The sequence below is a fragment of the Carassius gibelio genome, chromosome A13, assembly GCF_023724105.1.
Source record: "Carassius gibelio isolate Cgi1373 ecotype wild population from Czech Republic chromosome A13, carGib1.2-hapl.c, whole genome shotgun sequence".
Classification (NCBI taxonomy): Eukaryota; Metazoa; Chordata; class Actinopteri; order Cypriniformes; family Cyprinidae; genus Carassius; species Carassius gibelio.
In genome coordinates, this window is record NC_068383.1 from 25,189,006 (window position 1) to 25,214,073 (window position 25,068).

At 38.9% G+C, this 25,068-nt stretch overlaps 1 long non-coding RNA gene across 1 annotated transcript in view; it reads right to left on the reverse strand.

Moving 5' to 3' along the window:
* Positions 1-20,432, reverse strand: part of LOC128026707 (uncharacterized) — a 35,980-nt gene extending 15,548 nt beyond the window's left edge. The window contains exon 1 of the long non-coding RNA XR_008186484.1: positions 20,256-20,432. This is a non-coding gene — a long non-coding RNA (uncharacterized LOC128026707). The remainder of the gene's footprint in view (positions 1-20,255) is intronic.
* Positions 20,433-25,068: the final 4,636 nt, after the last annotated feature.

A 25,068-nucleotide genomic window follows, 5' to 3' on the forward strand; every position in this document is an offset into this window, starting at 1 on the left:
AAGTGCCTCACTAGAACCTAGAACCCAGTGTAATGCTGCGTTACTATCTGTTTTTAAACAGTCTATGGTGAATATACGGTCATAAGTAAATTGCATACGTTCAAATCTATATATTTTAGAATAAAAGTAATAATAGCATATATCTTGTATAAATAGAGATACAATAACGATCGACACAAATGTGTTAAATGTCCTTTTATTGTGTTATAATTCTGTGTTGTGTCATTTAAAAGCATCGTCTGGATGGTATAGTTTGTCTTTGGCATTTAATACAAACTTGTCAATACATTTGACTTTCTCTGTAAAGATTTATTTATATGTATGTTTATTATTTTACAGTGTTTTAACATGTTTTTGTATTTTTCATGTTTATGATATTTTTGAATGACTGAAGATTCAGCGCATAATTCAATAATCCTGTGGATGGACCACAGTGAGTCCTTTTGCAGTTATCCATCAAAATGCTATGCAGACATAATGGAAATGGCATTCACACTGTAGAGCTTGGACAAAGTTGTAAGTAAATTTATTTATTTATAAATGCACATCTATTGGAGTCTATATGCTTTACAATTGTAAGGCCCTGTTTAATGCATCCCTTTGTTTTTATTAAAGCACACAGGCTCTGCGCAGGAATTCATCAAGGACATGACTGCTGGGATTACGCTTGTGGATGACCAATCTGAGCACCATCAGTCTGCAGTGCTGTGGTCCAGGTAATAGAAGAAGAAGAAATCTGGGTGATCTGGGGTTGTAACTCATTGTTAGACGATCTGTGTACTGTGTTAGACGATCTGGGACTGGGACTAACAGAAATAAACTAATTCAGGTTTAAAACAACTTGAGGTTTAGTAAATGACAATTTTTTTTCTTTTTTGGGTGAACCCTTTACGAAAATGTAGATATTTGCATTGGAAAACAGCTTCAAAATTTAGAAATGATAATTTAACATTATTTTCCCTTCAGTTTTATTCCTTGAATTTTCTATAATTGGTATTTAAAATGTCTTTATAAAGTGTTGAATTTATCTTCATAAAATCAAGAGAAACCCTGTTTTTGGACATAGCCATTCTTTATTATTTTGCTGAATACTGTTTTAAGTCCTGAAAAATGTTCAGTGCTAGCATATTGGCCATTAGCAACTTTGCTTAAAGGATTATTTCACCAAAAAATTAAAATTAGGCCATGTTTTACTCATTCTCAAGGCACCCTGTGTATATGATTTTCTTCTTTCAGACGAATCTGATCTGAGTTGAATTAAAAATTGTCCTGGCTCTTCCAAGTTATTTAATGGCAATAGACAGGTGTTTTTTTCCTCAGCAGTCCAAAAATAGTCAAATAGAATGCACCCATCCATCAATAAAACGTGTCTCACATGGCTCTGAGGGGTGAATAAAGGCTTCCTGCAGCAAATCTATGCGCTTTTTGTACGAAAAATATCCATATTTAAAAAGTTGTGAACACTTTTTTTTTTCTCTTCCACTGACTATCATACGTGCAAGCCTAATTTTGTGTTTTTACTTCTTGATTGCCGTATTGTTTTCTCTTCTCCACTCTTCCGTGTTCATCACTAATCACCGGTGCATGCATGACCCCTATGTCCTATTTTCATCCACCCGGAATGGCTCTCACGAAAGTGAGAGAAAAGTGTTTAAATATGTTTTGAATAACATTTTAAATATGTATATTTTTTTTACAAAAACACATGGATTCGCTACAGGAGGACCTTATTCACCTCTCAGAGCCATGTGAGGTACTTTTTATTATGAATTGATGCACATTATTTGACTACTTTTGGACTGTTGACAAAAACACCCACCTATTGCCATAAATATTTTTTTATATAATCCGACTGGATTTGTCTGAAAGAAGAAAGTCATACACACTTACGATGCCATGAGGGTGAGTAAAACATACATGGGTTAACCAACCCTTTAAGAGTCATGCTTTGCTCTGAACATGCAGTGCAACAGACTATTATTTAAAAGGAATACCTATTTACACCAATATATTTTCTGATCATTGTATAAATGGTGTGACAGATTAGACTCTTAGAATTGGATTAAGAAAGAAAAAAACCTGAATATGTTGTATTGGTTTGTCACATTTTATTTTATTCAGAAATCATGTAGAATACCCCCATTCCCCCCCATTTTTAGCATAGTTGGTTCTGGGGGTGTATTTTACACTTATCTTCCCATGGGATTTTAAACTCTTTGTGTTCAGCAGAACAAAGAAATGTGTACAGGCTTTTAACAGTTTAATACAGGAAGTTATTTTGAATGGTTCTAAACGAAACCGTTGAGGAGCACCATTTAATTTTGACTTTCATTTTTGGTTACATTTTTCTAAATATCTTCCACTTGAAGGTGAATTACACTTTGCATTTATTGGAAGATGTGATTTTAACAAAACACACAACTTGAATAGTGTATGTACATATGTGTGTTCATTTGTTATAAATTTATTAAGTAATGTAATATTTTTTTTTTCTTTTCCCAGCCATCCAGTGACATTAAGGATGTTGAGAAAGAAATTGAACAGGGCATTCTGAATATAACTGAGGAGCAGCAATGTGATGTGCTTCCCAAGGAATAACCAACATTGGTCTCATTTGGACATCCTGTCATCACTGACATCTCCCATGTCCCCAAGGCATTTGGACTCCTAATGGGTCTGTATGCAGTGAACAGCACTACCTCCAGTGCATTAAATACACCACTGAGGCTCTGCAAAAACTTGTGAAGATCAGCTGCTCCCACCATGTGCTCGCTACAGCGGCAGGAACTGTAGGTGTGGGGGAGTGAATGTCCAGCGCTCTCTCCACCCTCAACACCACAAATAAGGTGTCCTTGAGCAAGGCACAACTTCTCCCCGGGTGCTGCAGCATAAATGGATGCCCACTGCTCTGGGTGTGTGTTCACGGTGTGTGTTCACTGCTGTGTGTGTGAACTTTGGATGGGTTAAATGAAGAGCACAAATGTATTTCATGTCACTTTCACTTTTCAGTGTTCATGATGTGTCCATCGGCTCCACAGCACTCTTTCTTTAAAAGTTTTTGTTTATAAGGAAATTTAGGTTCTTTTGTGCCTTTCACTACATTTTAGAATGTACATTAAACTTAACATGTCATGACTTGGAATATGCATGTTGTCATGTAAACAAATGTTGTTTCACCTCTCATTTTCTTAAACAGTATGTACACATTTTCAGTATGTAGCATTATGATGGGGGACGAGTTTGGAAACTTTCAAGATCCTTCTGATGTTAACACTTCTGTCTGATCATGTGGTGCAATGAAATTTAGAATCTGACTTTAGATCTTTGTGGTTGCAATGTCTCGTAAAGACAGCACATACAGTATTGTGGAACATAAAAACTGTGTTTGCTAAATACGTTTATTATTAATATAATTTAATTAGTCTATATAAGAAACTTAGCATCATTCAAATTAACTGAAATTCAATGGACACAATTACCATTTAAAAATGTGAAAATTATGTCTCTGACTTTTCATGTTCTTTTCATGATTTCATGATCACTACATTTATCACAAATACATTTATCATTAGTAGCCTAATATTTGTTGCTAAGGACTTAATTTGGACAACTGGGGATTTTCTCAATATATATATATTTTTAATGTGTAAAAAATACTTTATATGTCTGACTCTTTATGGGTTACATTAGTTAAGAGGAATACAACAAACATTGTTTTAGTAGCTACATCAAGAAAAAGGTTAATTGTAAAGTTTGACATTTACAGATAATGACAAAAATGAAAATAGACATTAACAATGACAATACAAATGTCTAAATCTCTACCACAGTGCAAAGTGGAATTACAACCGAAACCTTCTCTTTAGTGTGACTTAACTGCACGGTTGATGTACTAAGTACACATCTGCCTGCAATACGCTCCACAGGTGTGCCTCGGTGACGTAAGGGAATGCAACCAATGACATGACAGTATCAATCGCGCGAACACAATTTATATTGTCGGCATTGTGTGAAGTCATTTTTTGCGAATTGCGACTTGGTGAAACTGACTATTGTTTGTGATGGCGTGTAAAAGAAACCTGAGTTTCACTACTCCCGTGAGTAATAGGGCTGTGCAACCCGCGGCAAGCCCACTGAGCATAAATGATTTAATGAAACCGCTGATCCCCGGTCAGAACGCTTCGTCTCGTCAGCTTGAGGGTTTGATGGAGAAGCAAGCTGCAAACACTGTTCTTCTCGAAGATGCTATCCAGCGTCTCTGTGCTCTTGAGCGAAAGTTTGACGAGCAAAGACCGCAAGAGGAACAAAAAAATCCGCGGGGAGAGCCATTACATAAAAGGATAAAGAGGGCGCACAACGTGAGCATTGCGGTAAGTTGAGTTTTATTTTAGCGGACAATATAGTAGTAAAGATGTGTATAATAAAGGCTAGATGTTTGGCCCGCACCGCATTTGGCGGCCATCTTACCACGGGGAGCTCGCTCGCAGTATTGTGTTTTAATGGTGTATGGACTTTTAAATAACCATAACTTGCTCCATTTTCTACCGATTTTCAAACGGTTTGGTTTGTTATAAACGTTAGAGATGAACCTATGACACTTAGGGATGCCATTCAATGTTACAGGAAGCTGCAAGGCGCCTTCACAATTAGGAAAACAACTTACATAAATATGATCCACAAACTGGGAAAAGCCCTATTCGGACGGGACTAGTTTTACAGGGGGTCGTTAGAGAAATCGGTGTTTCACAGACGTACTTGGTAATTTTAATCCCGTCCGAATCTGCCACGTCTGTGTTTTTCTCACACAACCTCTGTAATAATTCCAGAGCAAATTACCTACCGTTTTTCAGCAAACACAGTGATCCTCTGAGAAAACTAATCCCGTCCGAATGCGAATGTCTGTGATTGCCGGTGATATTTTATTTCACAACGCGTTTCCTTGTGTGTTTTGGCCAACGTGAATTACCGTAGATGCTCTTACCGCGCGGATGTTTGATATATTTGTTTAGCGGCAAATAAATAATGATAAAAAAAATAATACAACTAATAAAATCAAGAGCAAGATCGCGTAAACTGTTAATACCGGCTACTGTAATATCAGCATCAGGTAAGATTACTCAAGTTCATTTGTGTACTCAGTTACATAATGTTTTAATTACATTTAATAAAAAAAAAAAGGAAAACAAGTTAAACTAAAGGAACCACACATTAACATGGTTTTGCTATACTAGCCATTTAGTATTTATTGTGTAATAATACTAAGGCAATCATTCTGAATGAATTAAATGCACGCATACAGAGCGCGTGATCTCTGTGACGCCCAGATGCACAAATCAGACCCTCCCACCTCTGTAATAAACACGGAGATGTTAGTCCCGTCCGAATTGGTACATGAAAATCACAGACGTCAGGTGGTAAGAATCGAAACTCAAACGTAGTTTAGAAAACTAGTCCCGTCCGAATAGTGCTTAAGACTGCTGTTTTTCTGCTATGTTTATTTGGCCTTTGTGGGCCATGCTGTTTATGGGGTTTTACATATTCCTTTTAAATGTTTTTAATGAGACCCTTCTCTCTTTCCACACAGAATAAGTTCGCCTCGTAACCAAGCAGTCATGACTTATCTGCTAGAGGAATTGAAAACTTTTGCAGATGCAGACCCTGCGTGTATACAAGGTAATTTTAAAATGTTTAACAATTTTAATGTCCATAATTTTAGTGTCTTATATTTTGTCCATCTTATGATTTCAATAGTGTAGTTTGTCATTTATCTGAATTTTATTTTATTCAGCGTGTTGCAAGACATACTTTGAAACACTTCGGAGAAAGTACAATTTGTCTCAGCCAGAAAAGTCCCAGCTAAGAGATGTCATTAAAACAGGAGCTAAAAACCGACAAAGGAAAAGACTGGTGAGTGTAGAAATTCCTCAACTTGTCTTTAAAGGGATAGTTCACCCCAAATTGAAAATGATTTTCTTCTGATAACCACAAAAGAAAATATTTTTAGGAATGTTTGAAATCAAACTGATCATGAGCTCCAATCACTTCCATAGTATTTTTTTCTACTTTAAAGTCAATGGGGCTCATGATTGGTTGGATTATAAACATTCCATCTTTTGTGGTTATCAGAACAAAGACATTTACAGGTTCGTAACAACATGAGAGTGAGTACATTGACAGAATTTTCATTTTTGAGTGAACTATTCCTTTAAGTTTGATACATTTCTCTGTGTTTTTAGTGGTTAACACATTGTGTGTTTTGCAGTTGCTGGATTCCAAGTCCAAGGTTGTTCAAACCGATGCAGAGAGAGAGCTTTGGCAGACTGTAACAGTAGAGCTGATGTCTGACGAGGAGGATGCCATTGTTGATGGAAGGCCAGTGTGGATTGTGAGGTCTCCATCTCACAGCTTCAGCGCAGATGGGAGGAAGACATGCGCTACACTATTTTGCATCATCAGCATGTTAAGGCTGATGGAAATGGACATGATAGACCTTCCTTCATTCAACTTTAACTAAACCGCACTGGTTTTGCAATTTTAATAACTGCACCACAAACTGCACATTTTCACTTATTCTCTTCTATTTTATATTCTTTGTATACTTATTAGGTTAGATTTATTTAGTTTTATTTTCTTTAACTGTTATAATATTGCTTGTGTTTGGTTAAATTTTATAAAAAGTACTTTTTTCCCCTGTACAGTTCCTATAGTTTTATTTATATATTTATTTATATATTTAATGCTTTAAGTGTTTTGGTTTAATTTTAATAAAAAGAAATTCTGAATCCATTCTGTTTTCCATTTTTGAGGGGGTTGGGTTGTATAGTGGGTGGGGTGGTTATGGTTTATTAATATAGCTGGCCAAAACCAATCAAGTCACTATGCTATGAGGGCTTGGGTTGGGCTAAATGAAAACAGTGACCAATCAAATACTAGTATCAGGAAATTGACAGGTCTCTGTCCCAATAGTTGTCAGGGTTTGGGGTGTTTTTTTTTTTTTTTTTAAACAACCAATCAATGTTGAGAAAAAACACCAATAAGGACAGCAGAGGTGTGTCAAGGTGTGAAGTGAAAGGGCTCTTGAGGTGTGAAAATGTCTCCTGACAACATTCTTCAGGGGATTACTTGCCATGGCAACAAATGGCTGCATATACCACAGGGATATCCCTTCAGCAAGATACATCTGAATTGGTATCATTAGCCGTGTTTCCACTAGGACCTGGCATGCTAGTTCGTGCCAGGGCCAGTCGCGTTTCCACAGTCACTTCCGGGGCTTGATCGTGCCTCGCCGGGGCTTCCTCGGGGCCAACGGCCAGGTTTTTTGGCCCGACGAAAACCTTGGGCCAAAGCGGGCCAGCTGGGGCTAGATGAGGGGTTATGAACAAAGGCGGAGTTTCTCCGTGTCTGGAGAGCGTCAGCGCGGATCATTTCAGAAAGATAACAGCTCTAACACCAGTATTAAAGACTTTTTAAAATAAGTTGAGCTCAAAACTCACTCTTAGTTAGCAGCAAGTGTTTGAAATAACTTGATCCGATGTGGATTATAATCATTAAACAAGGCAGAAATATTTATAAGCGATGTAAAAGACTATGCACGCTAAACATTAACGTTACACACTAAACATGGTAAATATGACCGCTTGGAGAAATCAGACGTCAGCTTCATATTCTCTATCACAATTGTGTATTTATTAAGTAACATTTTATCTGTCGTCTCGTTTCAAGAGTTTAGCTTCACGTTGCATATCATCAAAATATAATAATGTTTTTTGTTCGGGAGCTTTTATAAAAATAGAGAGTCTGCGCTGCGGATCATTTCAGAAAGATAACAGCTTTAACACCAGCATTAAACACTTTTTTTAATAAGTCGAGCTCAAAACTCTCTTTCAGTCAGCAGCGAGTCTTTGAAATAACTTGATCCAATGTGGATTATAATCACCATGCAAGGCAGACATATGTATAAGCGATGAAAAAGATATGCACGCTAAACACATTACCATAGTAAACATGGTAAAATATGACCGCTTGAAGAAATCAGACGTCAGCTTCTTATTCTCTATCACAATGTATTTATTTAGTAACTTATATTATCTGTCACAAGCCTCGTCTCGAGAGTTTTTTCTCACGTTGCCTATCATAAAAGAATATAGCCTAATAATGTTTTTTGTTCGGGAGCTTTTATAAAAATAGAGATATTATCATTAATTCTAAATGTGACGGCTATACTGTGGCTAATACACAGAAACAGACTCGACTGAATAAGCAGGCTATTTTCATAAGCGTTAAAAATAAATAAATAAAATAGAAATAAGTGTATTTATGTGTGATTAATTTTGAGTCCTGATAAATTAAATTAATTCTATAGTTAAAACATCGATGCTTTTGAATTTGAATATATAACAAAGCATGCAAACAAACGGCCGCTTTTATCATCTTCGTTTTGTGATCACGCATGTTCCAGTGACTTATTTCTTAGTTTTCTGATAACTTCTCTTTGTTGGTGAAATTTTGAGGTTGCATGACGTTGTTCTGAGAGGCGTGTAAAGGGCGTGTTTTAGTGACGTGCAGCGGTGCTTCAAGCTCCTCTGTGGAAACCCTGCGCTATTCTGGCCTCGTGCTACTGGCCTGGGGCTATGAGCCCTGCCCGGCCCGCTTTAAGCCCTGGCTCGCACTGGCCCGACAGTGGAAATGCGGCTATTATGGGAGTTTCCTAATGCCGCGTTTCCACCGCAGGAACTTTACCCAGGAACTAAGGACTTTGGCCCTGTACTTGGTGTGTTTCCACCGCAGGAAACAGGAACTAAATAAAGTTCCGGGTAAAAAAATGCCCCTCAGAAAGTCCCTGCTGGCGAGGTGGTACTTTTTCAAAGTTCAGGAACTTTGGGGGGCGGGACTTGGGCGCTAAACATCCTGATTGGTTGAGTTCACACAACATTGGTTGAGTTCAACCACCATTTATTCGGATCAACATTTTCAAAATATTACTGTTATTGTGTCATGAAATGTAATTTTTAAAGTATTTCAGGCGAGAATGTAGTTGTTTAAAACTCAAATCTGTTGTTTATTTATAAAGAGAGCGCCTATTTAAAAATGTGTTTCTCCGATCTCGTAGACGGTGAGCTCCACTCGATCAGCGGGAGCTCAGTCCTCATGTATCCGCAGAGAGCAGCCTCACTTCGGCTAGACCTTCTGATATGTGCCGCTGGCTCTGATGTCTCTTTAGTGGTTAAACATAAAATATAATTCAGCTGCGAGGTAAATCTAACAGGTTTTTTTTGGTCTGTATTCAATTTATCTATATGTTAAAATGAAAATAAAAAAAGCAAATTTATATAATATTTCGTTTCATTGTAATGGCTGTATATATACATATCCCTGAACTAAGTACATTTCTGCAGCTGTTATTATGTTTAAATGAAAACCAAAGGAGGCAGTGGTATTTTATATCCTATTTCGTTTTATTGTAAATATACAGTTAGGAAAATTACAGCATCCAAGACGAGCTGACTGAAGTTATCAAGTACGCTGCTGTTTATAGATTTACCGGACTTGCGTCGTAGCGGACATCACACTCCCGAGACGAATGCACAAAGTCTGAACTAACTACCGATGATGCACGTCCAAAATCAACGTACATTTTTGTTTTTTGTTTTTCTAAATCAGCGGTGCTTTGTATTGAGAAACAGGCGCAGACCTACGCCACCAGTCTATTTGCCTAATCTTCCCGGTACTTTACACCACGGTGGAAACGTAGAAACCAACAGGTCTGGGGGAAAAAAAGTTCCTGGTAAAAATGTTCCGGGTAATTTCGGTGGAAACGCGGCATAAGTTGGTGGAATTTGAAGTTTACCCTCAGTGGAAGTAGTAGATACTTCTGAAAATCAGTGGTGTACACAGGAGTTTCCTAGTACGGATAGGGCTGGGTATTGTTCAAAATCTTTCGATCCGGTGCCAATTTCGATACCTCAGTTTCGATACCGGTTCCTAACGATACTTTTTTCGATACCATATGTTTTAAAATCCATTTCAACATCAACACAAATACATTAAACACAAAACTTTTATTTCTCACCTTGATTAAAACAAATACTGGTAACACTTCACTCTCAGGATAACATTATTAATACAACTGGTTGTGCTTTTTGGATAGGGGTGCGCCATTCAGGGGCGGACTGGGACCAAAAAGACTTTCTGGCCCACAGCAGCCCACCACATCATAACGCAAACGCCCCTGTTTTGATGTCATTTATTAATTTAATATTTAAGTAAACAGTTTGGGGATTTTAACCAATAGGGCAACTGATCCACCATTGAAAAAAAAAAGAAGAAAAAAGAACAGCAGCTGTTCATTTAGCGACTCCGAGTGAGCGACACATGCTCATCAAGACATTTTTCTAGAACTAACACTTTGCATTCAGTTAGCAGATCCATACGAATCATGCATGAAATATAAGTTTATAAACTCAAACGACAGCTTTATGTGCTTTACAGTTCAAGTCACACAACATTTGCAACGTTTCTGAAATGCTGCTCGCACTTGTTTCTAAATATTGCTGATTCAAGCGTTTTAAACAATTTGCACGCGTTCGGAGCTTTAGCTCACTCATTGAAAGCACGCGCTGCGAGAAGCATTTCAGACAATGCGCATACAGAGAATGAATTCATCTTTCGCGTATCGTAACTTCTGAATGAACACATACACACACAATTATATCAAAATAATTGTCTCTGCAAGTATTCTCGTAAACACAGTCGGTTATGTTTAAAGTGAACGTATACAGTGTCCTGCTGCTCAGAGAAATTCGCTGAACCGGATAAATCTGTCTCTCTCTCTGTTTTTTAGACGACGTGAAAGAGGGCGTGTTTCAAGATACGCAATGGAGTAGACCAAACTAAACAGGGAGGGAGGGCAAAACACTCATCCAAACAAATGCTTCATTAACACCGGCTTTGGTTGCAATACTCTTATCGCATATGTTGCACTTCACTGACTCGGCATCCACTTTTATAAAGTGTAGCCACACTTTAGACCTCTTTGTCATTGTAAAACGGAAACGTTTTGAGAAAAAACAACTACAGTTGTGTTGTGTGACTGCGAGTATCTTCAGAAATGCTCCCCGTCACGTCACGTGGTGGTGGACAGCCAATCACGGCGAATTTAGGTCCTTACATACACATATGCTACAAGCTCACACAGACACAGCCGCTTGGCAAAAAAAAAAAAAATCCGGCCGCTTGGCTTTTGGAACCGAACTTTGGCACCGAAAGATAAATAATTTTATCGAAGTCGAAGTTTTTCGTTTGATACCATAAAGGCATCGAAGTTCGGTACCCAGCCCTAAGTACGGATACACCTCTTTTCATGCAGTGTTGCATTATGGTGGGGGGAGTGCATGTGAACTTGTGCAGGGTTAAAATGCAGAGTTCAACCTTCTGATTTTCATATTGAGTTATGAAATTAAAAACAATCCCTGTGGGTTTTGATCTGATGAATTGAAACGCAACTATTTGTTTCTCAATCCCATGCCAATGTTATTTATTATACATCACACTTTCAAGTGTCGGTTCAGATCTTTAGACGTGTGTTTGTATTTTGCATTTTTTGTTTTGTTTATCAATTATCATGCAGTTGATGTGTTAACAGCAAATTGCTTGTTCAATTTAAATGTGAATGAAAGTGTTGTCTCTATCATTAAATAAATTACATAAAGTGTTTTGTCATCTTTATTTAAACATTTAAGGCAGTGGGGTAACATTTGTTTATGATTATTGATCGAAGTAAAAAAAAAGAAATAAAAAAATCCCTGTTGACACAACATGATTTACTTGACTGGACTAGAAATTAATAGTCAAGTCAACTTAAAGAAATTTGTTACCTGGACTAATTTCACTTTAATTTGAAGTTGTTTCAACACGAAATTTTTTGTCAAGATAACAAAAATATTTTACGCAGCGGGGTAACATAATATTTTTAGTTGACTCAACAAATTCTTTTTTACAGTGCAGGTGGATTTTATTGATGGCATTCTGAATGAACAGAGATACCATGACGAGATCCTGAGGCCCATTGTTGTGCCATTCATCCTCGACCATCACCTCATGTTGCAGCATGATAATGCACGGCCCCATGTTGCAAGGATCTGTACTTAATTCCTGGAAGCCCCCCAATACAGTAAAACTGCACATTTTAGAGTGGCTTTTTATTGTGTCAAGCCTAAGGCACATCTGTGCAATAATCATGCTGTCTAATCAGCATCTTGATATGCCACACCTGTGAGGTGGATAGATTAAACCGGCAAAGGAGAAATGCTCACTAACACAGATTTAGACATATTTGTGAACAATATTTGAGAGAAATAGGCCTTTTCAGCTCATGAAAAATGGGGACAAAAAAAAAGTGTTGTATTTATAATTTTGTTCAGTGTACATTGCTAAGTAGAATCAAACCGTTTCAGCTGTGATTTGTTTTAAATAGGCTAAGTTACAAATAATTTAGCATGTACCCTGTTTTAATGCAGTCCAGAAAGTCCAGCCCAGTTGATCTTTATATGGAGACAGTTACTCAGTGTTTTAAAACTGAACCTTTAGTTACAGGCCCCACAGAGAGATCTAGTGAGACTGATGAAGGTGAATTTCAGTTATCTGTTTCTCAGAAACATTAGTCTTTTCTACTTGAAATGACATTAGGGAGTTTCTTCTGACATCATCAACTATACTAAATCTTGTTGAAGAGATGCAGAGCATACATGAACTGGAACCGACATATTCATTCCTGAAACATGATTTACAGTAAACCGATGATGACATTGGTAAAATATGTGATGTTGTGAAGGAATCTGACATATTCCCCATTAGTCACGAATGACCAATGGAGTACTAATTTTTCAAGAACATAGGCTTTTAAAGAGAAGTTCAGATACACAGAACCTGTGAAGTTGTACTTAGGAACAGATGAAACAAGGTCATAGAGGTTTGCCTACTATGTTCCTCTGAAAGACATTGAGATGACTTATGGCAGAAATGTGCTGCACAGGATACATGCTTACCCTGCACAGATGTGATTTGTGATGTCAGTGATGGTCAGGTTTACAAAAAGAGTGATTCATCATGTCTCAAACTATTTCTATATCAAGATACTTTTGAGGTGGTGAATCCATTAGGTTCAGCAAAAAGCAAACACAAAGAACTAGCTGTATATCGGTCTCTGGATAATTTACCACCTCATATAAGAACAACTACAGACCACTTGTCATTTGTAATGCTTTGTCGAGGGAAATATTTCAAACACTTCCAACATAACGTTTTCTCCAGGCTAATTGCAGACTTAAATGACTTGGAAGATAATGGAATAACTATGACAGAGGAAACAGTTAAAGGGACTGTTTTGTGCATTACAGGTGACCATTTGGGATTTCACAGTATCGGTGGATCAACTGAAAATTTGAGTGCTTCTGAATATTTCTGCAAGTATTGCCAGATAACACTAAGAGATTTTCAGATGGATCCAAATGCATGTGGGCATCAGTGCATGCCTGAAAACTACAATTAAGCTGTAGATATTTTACAATCTGAGGGACAACAAAACATTGTTTGCAAGCCTATGCCTGCCACCTTGTTTAGGCCATGACATTTTTGAGGGTATCCTTTCCTATTATTTAGCCCTTTACCTGAAGTACTTCATAAAGCAGAAAAAGTGGTTCACCTATTTCGTTTTGAATAAATACATTAAGCAGTTTAAATACAATGCATCTGATGCATTGAGTAACCCATGTGCAGTGAGCTCCAATGGAGTAAAGCTTTATTGTCAGGCCATTCAGAACTGGAATTTTTCTGGAAGTCTTCTTCCTGTGATCATGGGTGACTAGGTAAAAGAGCCCATGGATGATGTGTGGCAGTTGACCCTTTAGCTGAAAGATATTGTTGAGATCATTTGTGTGCAGAGGATTTCATTGGCTGTAGTTGCATACCTTGACATTCTTATGCAAGAATATATTGCTTGTAGATTATCTCTCTGTACAGGATAAAGACTAAAGCCAATGCATCACTACTTGCGACACTACACTGCACTGATTTTAAAGTTTGGTTCTTTAATCAGACTGTGGATGATGTGTTTTGAGAGCAAGCACAGAAACTTGAAGAATATTAAAAACTTGTGCTTCACCCTCTCTGAAAGGCATCAAATGTTCCAGGCCTATTTGTCAGAAGAGTCAATGTATGATTTAACTGCATGAGTAAAAAATAGCACTGCATTTTACCAAGAACTGTATGGTGATTCTGTTTAAGATGAAGTGAGGTGCTTTGGTTTTACAGAGAATAATACCAAAATCTTAGCAGAAGTAAATCTACAGGGGTTATACAAAAAAGGCCAGTTTCTTGTGATAAATAATATGGACTCTGAATATGAATGATTGCTATTTGGTAGTTTTCAGAAATGGGAGAATCAGAGATGAACATTTCAAACATAATCAGTGCCATTGATGATGTATTACTAGATCTCCCAATCACAAAAACAACAACAACAACAACAAAATCTCTTGAGGAAACAATAAAATCACTTGGAGTGGAGACTTCAGGAATCAGATCTTGTTGCTGTACTGAGACCCATTCAAGACAATAAATTTGATTCTGTTTTAAAGGAGACTAGTAAGTCCATGTATTTGTTTAAGTTACAAAAAACGTATGGTTAAACAAATAAAATAAGACATTTCTTAATTTTCTTATTAAAATTATCACTATTTTCTGTCTTAACAGTGAGTGAAAACGTACTTGGTTATGAATGTAACCTCGGTTCCCTGAGATACGGAACGAGTACTGCGTATGGGGAAAAGCTCCTTTTTTCGTCGATACTGAAGCCTTTTTTTAATAACGCAGTGCAACTGCACTGCAATTGGTTTAATCTGCAAACTTTTTTAAACCAATGACAGCGCTGCGTCGATGCAGCACACCAAAGCCTGCCAAAATGGGTGGGGCTAATGGCTATATAAGCAGGCAAATAGCCATAGGAAATCAGGTCATACGACTGAAGCGACGACACTGAAGCCGCAGCCTCGTGGCAAAGCATAATACGCAGTATTCATTCCGTATCTCAGGGAACCGAGTACTCACTGAGAGGACCTGCAGGTTGCCAACAAGTTTGACTGATGCTAGAGCAAGTAGCAGAATGTTTTTGAGTGTAAGGGGCCGAAGGTCAGCTGACCGCAGCGGCTCAAAGGGAGGTCCTTTGTGTGCTCCAAGGACCGTGTGGAGGTCCCAAGTGGGAACCGTGAGAGGATGCAGGGGCTTCAAATGGCTAGTACCTCTCAGGAAACACACAATGTGGCTGCTTCGACCCACAGATAGAAGCATGACATGTTGTGATGGCTGCTTCATACAGCTTGAGGACTCCACCAGGAGGACTCTGTGCCTGTCTTCCCTGACTTGTCTGATGACCTGAGAGATCAGAGCGATTGGGGGAAAAGCGTAAAGAAGGAGGCTGGGCCAGTTGTGGGCCAGTTGTATCTATGTCTTTCAAAAAATAAGTTGGGCAATGAGAGTTGCTTTCTGAGGTGAAGAAATTAACCTCTGACTTCCCGAAAGTCTCCCAGATTTTGAGAACCGTCTGGGGATGGAGCATTCACTCGTCTAAGTGGACATTGCTCCGTGAAACCATGTGTGCTCCCAGATTCGTTTCGTCTTGCCAGGTATATGCATCGCCTTGAGCAACCATAGCCTGGGTAATGCCCATTCAAAGAGGCGCTTTGCTAGTGCGCAGAGGCAGCTGGACGAAAGACCGCCTTGGTGATTTATGTAGGACACTACTGTCATGCCAAGAGCATGCTTTTTTCTCTTGCCAAGAGCATGACATTTTCTTCAGGATCGCCTGAAAGGATTGAGAGGCTTGTTCTTCTGCCAGCATCTCAAGGCTGCTGATATGGAGATGGCTCTCCTCGTGCGACTACGAGCCGAAAACTGGTCTGCCCTCGCACAGAGCACCCAGGTTGGACGCATCTGTCTGAGAGCACGTCTTTCAGGAAACCGCCTGTAGGGGTACTCCATGGCTTAACCAAACAAGGTTCATCCAAAGCTCCAGAGCTGCTAGACAGGCCTGGTTCACCCTGTTGCGAAAGCGGCCGTGCCGCCAAGCATGAGGTGGGACCCGGAGTTTCAGCCAGTATTGCAGGGGCTGCATTCGTAGAAGGCTGTGCTGTAAAACTGGGGAGGCAACTCGCAGCGCTGGGGCAACTCGAGCCAGAGCTGAAGCACTTGGGCAGGAAGTGTCCCATGGCCTGGGATGACTTCTGTGCTGCAGTGAAGCGCTCTGTGAAACCTTCCGAAGAGACCGGATGGAGAGACTGGGGTGTCAACAAAGGCCACTTTGTCGCTCCTCTTAATTTCCGTTAGGTTGAGCCAGAGGTGGCACTCCAGCACAACCAGGCTGGCCAACCAGGTTGGCCACAGATCGCAGCGGAGGTCACGAAAAGCAGGTTCATTAGGTCTAGACTCTAAGGGAATGGAGAAGCTTTGCCTGGAATACCTGCAATATGGCCATGGTGTGCAGTGCTGAAGAGGTTGTTCTGCAGGGCTTGGAAGTAAGGGCTCTCTTGCTTTTCCACCCCACTGCTGCATGGGGGTGGGGGGGTTCAGAGGTGAGCAGCCATGGCCTTGTCCAGGGGCGGCAGTTGCTCATAGCCCTTCTCCTGAGAGCTGTCTACTGAGATGAGAGCTGCAGAGGAGGAAGTGCTTAAGCGGGCCGCGTAGGGGACGCTTCATGACTTGGTCAGCTCGTCATGAACCGCAGGGAAGAACGGGGCAGAGCGCTGGCAGGGGGCATCCTGGCAGGTACCACTCGTTCAGCCTGCTGCGCGTTGGCTATTCAGGGGGAGCCCTCTCCAGCTGAAGTGCCTCGACGGCCTTGGAGGAGTAGGTTAAAGGGGTAGGCTAAAGGAGCAATAAACAGCATAGAGCACCCCATCTAGCAGCTGTAGACGGTAATGTTTTCTCTTGGTTCATGTCAAATTAATTTTGATAAATAAGTCGCAGGACCAGCCAAACTATGAAAAAAAGTGTGACTTATAGTCCGGAAAATATGGTACATAAAGATATGAAACATTATTGATTTAAACATGAACCGTCCAAATTACTGTACTAAATATTTATTTTAATACAAGAACAGTGCTTTTTCAGTACAATATATGTACGTAATTAACTTTGTGCTTTGCAAACAGTACTCTATTAGTAATAGACTAACAACAAAGTGACTAACTCTTTAAAAAAAGTTGTGTTTTGCAAAATGTAAACATTAGAACACAACACAATATATATTTTTTACATTATATTAATATAAAAGATGAGGATAAAAAAGTAAATAACACAGACACTGCTCTGCAGTACGGCTCCGAGGTTCTACTGGACCACAGATCGATGGTTGTGGCATAATAGGTGACCTTCTGCAATTTATGGGACAGTGTTTGCCTTGAACGGTTTTGGTAGAACTGTTTCACGGAAATATCTCCTTGAAGGCAGATTATATCTGGGACCTAAAGTCTGTAACATTTGTTGAAACCCATCCTTCTCGACTGATTGAATTGGCAACATAGACCTTGCAATAAAACTTGTTACAGAGTTTGTAATCGCTTTTTTTGTCATATGGTGTTTTCTTTGTGAATGTTTCTGCTAAGGTCTGTTGTATGTGTTCCTTTTTTTGTACCATGTTTGTAGCAGCAATGCTGTTTTGTTCAGCACAAAGCCTTTCGTACTCTTCAAACTGTGTTTTGTGCGTTGTACAGAGATGATGGAAGAGGTTGGTTGTGGCGCTCTGCTTAACTGCGATCTGCATGCAACAAATTCTACAGATTGGTGACTTTTTGTCAAAACCAAACCATCTCCAGGCTAAAGAAGCTGACCAACATCTCGCGATTAGCTCTTCTGGCACTGGTTTTGAGGATGACTGTGTATTTTCGCTTTCTTCGCTAATTTTTGTGTTGTTGCACTCGAAGCTAGATAACAAGTGACTGATGAGTAACATACGCATGGCACACTGTAATGACGTAATACATCAGGGGCACTGAGGCATTATGGGCAGTTCCCTGTATTAATAAAAATATTTTTGTTTGTAGTAAAAAAAAAGATTTTTTTCTAGAAGTTAAAAGAAGCACCGTTCGTGTTAGGAGGCTATTCCAGGAAAATTTCCAGGATCCAGGATCTCTCAGGAAAAATGTATTCCATCTTTTGGACTCTTTATTATTCAACCCATTTTTCTAATGATGCAATCATGAAGCTTGCAACTTCAGATCGCCACAGACATTTAAGAAAAACTTTTTAACTTCAGACTTCAGTTTTCCGCAAACAACGCATATTTTGCCTTTTCTAGCAGCTATTTTATTAATCGTACATCGGCTTTACTCTTTATGTTTTTGGATTGTTGCTTCAACTAAGAAACATCATAACACACAGGTAAGAACTCCGTAGTTGTATTGCAAATTAGTAGCAGCTTACGCATTGAGGAATCGTGATTTTGTACAAAAATAAATAAATCTTGAGCGCTGTGTTTTAGAATGATGTAGACTATTACACACGAGAATTAGGTGTGAGAGACTGCTAAAGACCTGAGACAAGAGCGCAACATTCAAGATGTCAGGTGGCACATTTACATTGAAATACAATGGAAAAGTATAGCAGTGAATGAAAAATGCATTCTGAGTGAATTAACTTATTAAAAGCTACTAAGGAAATACATATGTCAAAATATTGAATAAAACAAAATCGCATATCCACCAAGTAAAAAATCTGACATCCAGGAAATGAAAACGTTTGCAGATTTAGACAGCAGTTTTACCACAAATATAGATACCACCACAACCTCCAGACATACTTAATTATGTCTGCTGTACAATGAAACACAAGCTCATTGCGACTGATTCCCTGACACAACAGCCTACATTTTAAGTTAGAACAACTTGAACAGCAACAGACAATAACAATGCAGCAACATAATTAACAAACTAAGATCATCTAGCCCTCTATTAAATATGAAAAATAACATTTCATCACAACTTACTAGTGCTGCTTTCTTAGTTGCACCGCTGGCACAGGAATTTGTGTCAGAGTAACAATTAAAATGCGGCTTTGTGAAACGCACTGTCCTAATTGTTGTTATAGTAGCTTTTCTTTTGCAATATTAACATACAAGAAGATATTTCTTTTAGAAATATAACAAAGGATATAATATAAGTTCTTCCAAATATAAATAAGAAAGAAAATTTGATGACACCCATCTCCATTAGAACTCATAATATGTAAATATAGTTTACTTTTCTAATAACTACATTAAGCGCAATACAGTACTTGATTCATGAACATGTTCTTTTTATAAGTGCAGTGATCATAACATATGCTTTAAATAGAAAGAATAACAGAAAGCAAAATTGTAATGTTTTTTTATATTATCAATTTCTTCGTATTAATATATATATAGATTTAAAATATCATATTCTGATTCATTGCCGCTGAACTGCACCATAACTCATTACCATAAAGTTAACCTAATTTCATCTTTTCTCGAATCGCATCGTGGATTACACCTTTAGCGGACAGCATGGAACCCACAATAAATAAACGAATTAATAAAAGAGGGAATAATAATTATGATTATTATGCTATTCTCAAGGTTTCAACTGATGCAGGTGTTTTTTCCCTGTAGATTAAAAAAAAAAAAATCATTATTCATAATATTTAAAGAAATTATTTAGCGTGACCACAAAAGTTTGAGATCCTCTGGTCTAAAGTGTTTAAAAAGTGCACTCCACGTTTACATTTGTTTATTACAGTGACTTTGAATCACCGAAAGTAGTGTGGTAAAGCAACAGATTTGTTTTAATACTGCTGCAATCTTCTTCAGTTTGTATGATCTGTATATTAATATTTACACTAGGCTTATTTGTCAGTGCTTTATGCTGCCATAATTATTACATGCTTACAAGGTTGGAAGTAAAACAAATCAGTCAATATACTACTGATTGTATTTTAATAAAAAATGTCATTCATGTCAATTCATGCATCACCTAATTTAATCGTAATATATGCCTGGCCTACAGAAAATAACATTTCTGTTTAATCTATCTAATATTGTGTTGGCCATATAAATGATTGTTTTAGCTTGAGTAATACAAAACATAAAAATAGCTTTAAAAATAATCGCACATTAAATCGCAATTAGATTATTTTCCAAAATCGTTCAGCCCTAGTTTATATATATAAATAAATAAACGTGAACTGCTCACCTCTCCTCAAAAGACTCGCAGCTGACCGAGACTGAGCGATGACGCGTGGATGGGTTAAATGTAAATAACAAAAAAGCGCTAAATTCAATTTAAAACATATATTAAACAACACAACAGACGAATATAAGGGTTACTAATATAGATCCTCAGAAGACTGCTGCTGCTGCGTCCGACTGATGTAACGTCATAGAGCCACGAGCCTAGGAAATGACGTCATCGTGGAGTGGGCGGTCTGTGCGCTGAAGCCTTGATTTATTATTCGTTTTTACCCAGTCTGTTTTAAATATTATTATTATTATTATTATTATTAATAATAATAATAATAATAATAATAATGCTCAATAACACAAGAACAATATACAGATACATATAATAATTCAAAGAGAGAGAGAGAAAAAAGGATTATATAAAAAACAATGAAAAACAAAGGATGACAAGTCAAGGAGAGAATGCATACTCTACCATTACTGATACAATAACATACAAACATTAATATACAAGAAAAGCTTAAATACATGTATATTCTTTAAACATTTTTTCATAATATTTTATAAATCTTAGGTATCATTTGTTGAGTGATATTAATTCAGTTTTAAAATGGGAATGGGATGGATTATTATTTGCAAACGTTTGTTTATAAATAAAGAAATCTGCCATATAAAATAAAGAAATTAACAATGTACTCTAAGGGGTCTATTTATATCATTAATATAATTTAAAAAAAGAATGTATTTTAGACTGAAAGAATAAGTAACATTGGCAGAATAAGATATATAGGAGTCAAGGTCAGACCAAAATCACTTGGATGTAGAGCAATCATAAAACAGACTATTACAAAAAGCACATGAGCTGTCTGTGTCCAGATATTTAGAAATATTAGAGTTTACACGATAGATTTTATGTCAAATGTATTTCTTTAGCTTTATTGGAAATACAGTATTTTCCAGGTAAAGTCAGGACTGTTTTCAATCTATATCTTTTACCAGAGATCTCCAACAGAACTTGAATTGAAAGATTTGGCGTACACGTCTATTGGCACATTTCCTGTCCATCCACCTTTTTCCTCAATGCAGAAGTAAGTCTATGGGTGAGACTTCCATTTCATTAGCTGCTATAATTAAATAACGAGGGGAATAACAACGTGTTGCAAACAGTAAAACTGTTTGCAGTACACACCAGTGTGTTCTTAATTAAGAAAACAGATGAAAATAATATGATAGAGATGCAGTTGTGATTCACCTCGATGTGTTGGACACAAGACTGTGGCTCTGACAGAGGTTACTCTGTGATCAGGATACTAACGGGGATTCTCTTATATGTCTCATTGAGATATCAGCTTTGTCTTCAGTTCTTCCATGTCTTCAATTTTGTTTTAGGAGAAATGTTACACTTTTACTAATATTGTACATACAAAATTTTAATATTGTTAATACTAAAATGATTATTTAACTAGCATTAAACATTTCAGAAAACTGGCAGAATGTTAGATTAATGAACTAATAGCTAATCATTTTATGGTATCTCATGGGCAAAAAATATATATAAAATAATAATATTAATAATAATATTTTAAGTGCATTTTTCTTATTTTACAAACGATCTGCCAGTAGAGTAAGAAAAATACGGCAGTGGCTATTTACACTAAGAGGAACTAACATACTTTCTTATTTACAGAAGGCTAAGTGCAAGTAGCTCTAGATGCTATTTACAGAAAAAACATACAGTGAAAATCATGATATATTCTGTTTACCATGTAAAAGTAGCAGTTCTGTGCAACAAGGCTAAGCGTAAAAAATAATTAGATGCTAGTTATACTTTATACTGGCAGATACATTTGCACCTCAGTATTGTTATACATTAACACGATTCTATAATAACATATTGTAAATTATTATATTTATTACAATTATAAATAGTTGCATCATTATTAAATACTTGTTAGGCACTTTATTTCCACTTTTAGAACATTTTGTTCATTTTTATTGAAAATAAATTCTAATGTGACGTGACGTGGGAAAAGTGAGAAGATCAAGCTCAGCAAAATCTGGCCTCTAACCCAATCAATCGCGTTACAAGCTAGTTTTCTGTGCCCTAAACTGATTATTTAACTAGCATTAAACATTTCAGAAAACTGGCAGAACGTTAGATTAATGAACTAATAGCTAATCATTTTATGGTATCTCATGGGCAAAACTACTGAAGCTGTTATTCACGTGTGTCGTATTTAACCTTATGTGTCGAGGGAGGGCAGAGCTACAGTAGATTTGCTCTTAGAAATAAACACTCCAAATAATCTTGTTTTCCATTTAGTTTTAAGATTATTTTTATTACCACACTGGCATATAATTTTACTGAAATAAAATGCACTTAATGTCATGATCCTGGTCTTTTCCCCTCTCTCTGTCTCCCTCTTGTGATCACTTACTCACTCTTTCACGCACACTTACCCACTCCTCCGCTCATTATCACTTTCAGCTGTCTCCCCTTTCATTCCCTCAACTGTCCCTTTTTGCCCTTGATTGTCTCTGCTTCTTATTCGCTTTCTAGCCCTGTCTCATTGTCGGATTATTCGATGACCTTTCGTGAGATACACCTGTTCCCAAGTCCTGTCCTGTCTTGTCCGTGGATGGTCTTTGTCGTTGTTTCTGCTGTGAGTAATTTTGTCATAGGACTGTGTATTATCCGGCTGTGCCTGTTTGCAGAGTACCTGTGCAGCACCTGCCCCTGGCCTTTCACACCGCCGGCGACCTCCTCTGTTTATTGACTGGGTGTTGACATCCCGGGGTCCCTGCCTCTGCCCTCGTGAAGATTTGTGTTTTTTTCCTAGACCCTGTCGTCTGGCCATTTCTGTTTTGGGCTGAAAGAAGTCCGTGATTTTTGTTCTCTTTATTCTGAGAGAGACTATCTTCTTTATTAAAGACTGTCAATTGCACCCCTCCCTGGTCTACCATCGTTCTTACCCGTAACAGAATAATCCGACCAGAAGATGGACCAGGCGAGTGGTAATCCCCTCCAGAGTGCGGTGGAGCTCCAGGGTGCTCTGCTGGGGAAACATGTTGAGGAGTTATCCACCACGAGATGATCCGTAGAATCCCTGACCGCCCAGCTCTCGGGTCTAACTCAGCAGTTCCACCACTACCGTCATGAGACCACTGCAGCAGCCGGACAGCGCGACCCTTCTGAGCCACTCATAAACAACCCTCCGTGCTATTCTGGTGAGCCTTTACAATGCCGAGCCTTTCTCACCCAATGCGAGGTTGTTTTTTCTCTCCAGCCGTCCACCTACGCCAGGGATCGATCTAAGGTGGCTTATGTGATTTCTCTTCTCAATGGACGGGCTCGAGAGTGGGCAGCGGCGAACTGGGAGGCAGAGGTAGACTGCGTCTTTAAGTTTTCTCTGTTCAAGGAGGAGATGATCCGAGTATTCGACCGGTCTGCACATGGTGGTGAAGCGTCCCGTCTCCTATCCACCTTGCGCCAGGGGAGGAGGTCAGTCACAGACTTTTCAATTGAGTTTCGTACTCTGGCCACTACTAGTGGATGGAACGGCCCGGCACTAATCTCCCGCTTTCTCGAGGGCCTCAACTCTGAGATTAAGGATGAGGTCGTTGTCCGAGAGGTTCCTGACAATTTCGACTCCCTAGTCGAGCTGGCTCTTCGCATTGAAAGACGCTTCGAGAGGCGACGGAGGGCTCGCGGATTGGAGGCTTCGTTACTCCCCTCTTCCACAGCTACTCGTCCGCCACTGCCCTCTGCTGCTAATCCTGAGCCTATGCAGCTAGGGGGGCTTCACATATCTACACGGGAACGCCAGCGCAGGATTATGGATCGTCTATGTATGTACTGCGCTGCCGCTGATCATTTTGTCTCCAGGTGCCCAGTAAAAGCCAGCGCTCGTCAGTAGGCGGAGGGTTGCTGGCGAGCGCTACATCATGGGTCTCTCCATCTAAGTCCTGCACTTCCCTTCCCGTTCACCTCCGCTGGCTGGGATCGTCTGTTTCCTGCTCAGCATTACTGGATTCGGGGGCGGAGGGGGCGGAGGAACTTCATTGACGAGACTTGGGCTTTAAGACAAGGTATTCCCCTCTTAGATTTGCAAGACTCCACCCCCCTGTTTGCCCTAGATGGTAGTCCCCTTCCTAGGGTACAGAGAAGGACTTCACCGTTGACTCTTACTGTTTCAGGAAATCATAGAGAATCTATTTATTTTTTTATTTTTCATTCCCCTTTCTCTCCCGTGGTTTTAGGCCACCCGTGGATAGTTCTTCATAACCCCCAGATTAACTGGGCAGAAGGCACTATTCTTTCTTGGAAATTGTCCTGTCATGTCGATTGTCTGTCTTCTGCTGTGCCCCCTGTCTTGCCCGTAACTGTTTTTCAGGAGGAGCCAGGTGATTTGTCTGGGGTTCCGGAGGAGTATCACGATTTGCGGGAGGTCTTCAGTCGTTCCCGGGCCGCTTCTCTCCCCCCTCATCGCCCGTATGACTGCAGTATAGATCTTCTCCCAGGTACAACGCCCCCCCGTGGTAGACTATACTCATTATCCGCCCCCGAGAGGGAGGCGCTCGAGAAATACCTTTCTGAATCACTGAATGCGGGTACCATCGTTCCTTCCTCGTCTCCAGCGGGAGCCGGCTTCTTCTTTGTTAAGAAGAAAGATGGCTCCCTGCGCCCCTGCATAGACTATCGGGGTTTAAATGATATCACTGTCAAGAATCGTTATCCATTGCCCCTGATGTCCTCCGCCTTCGAGATCTTGCAGGGAGCTAAGATATTCACTAAGCTCGACTTACGTAACGCCTATCACTTAGTA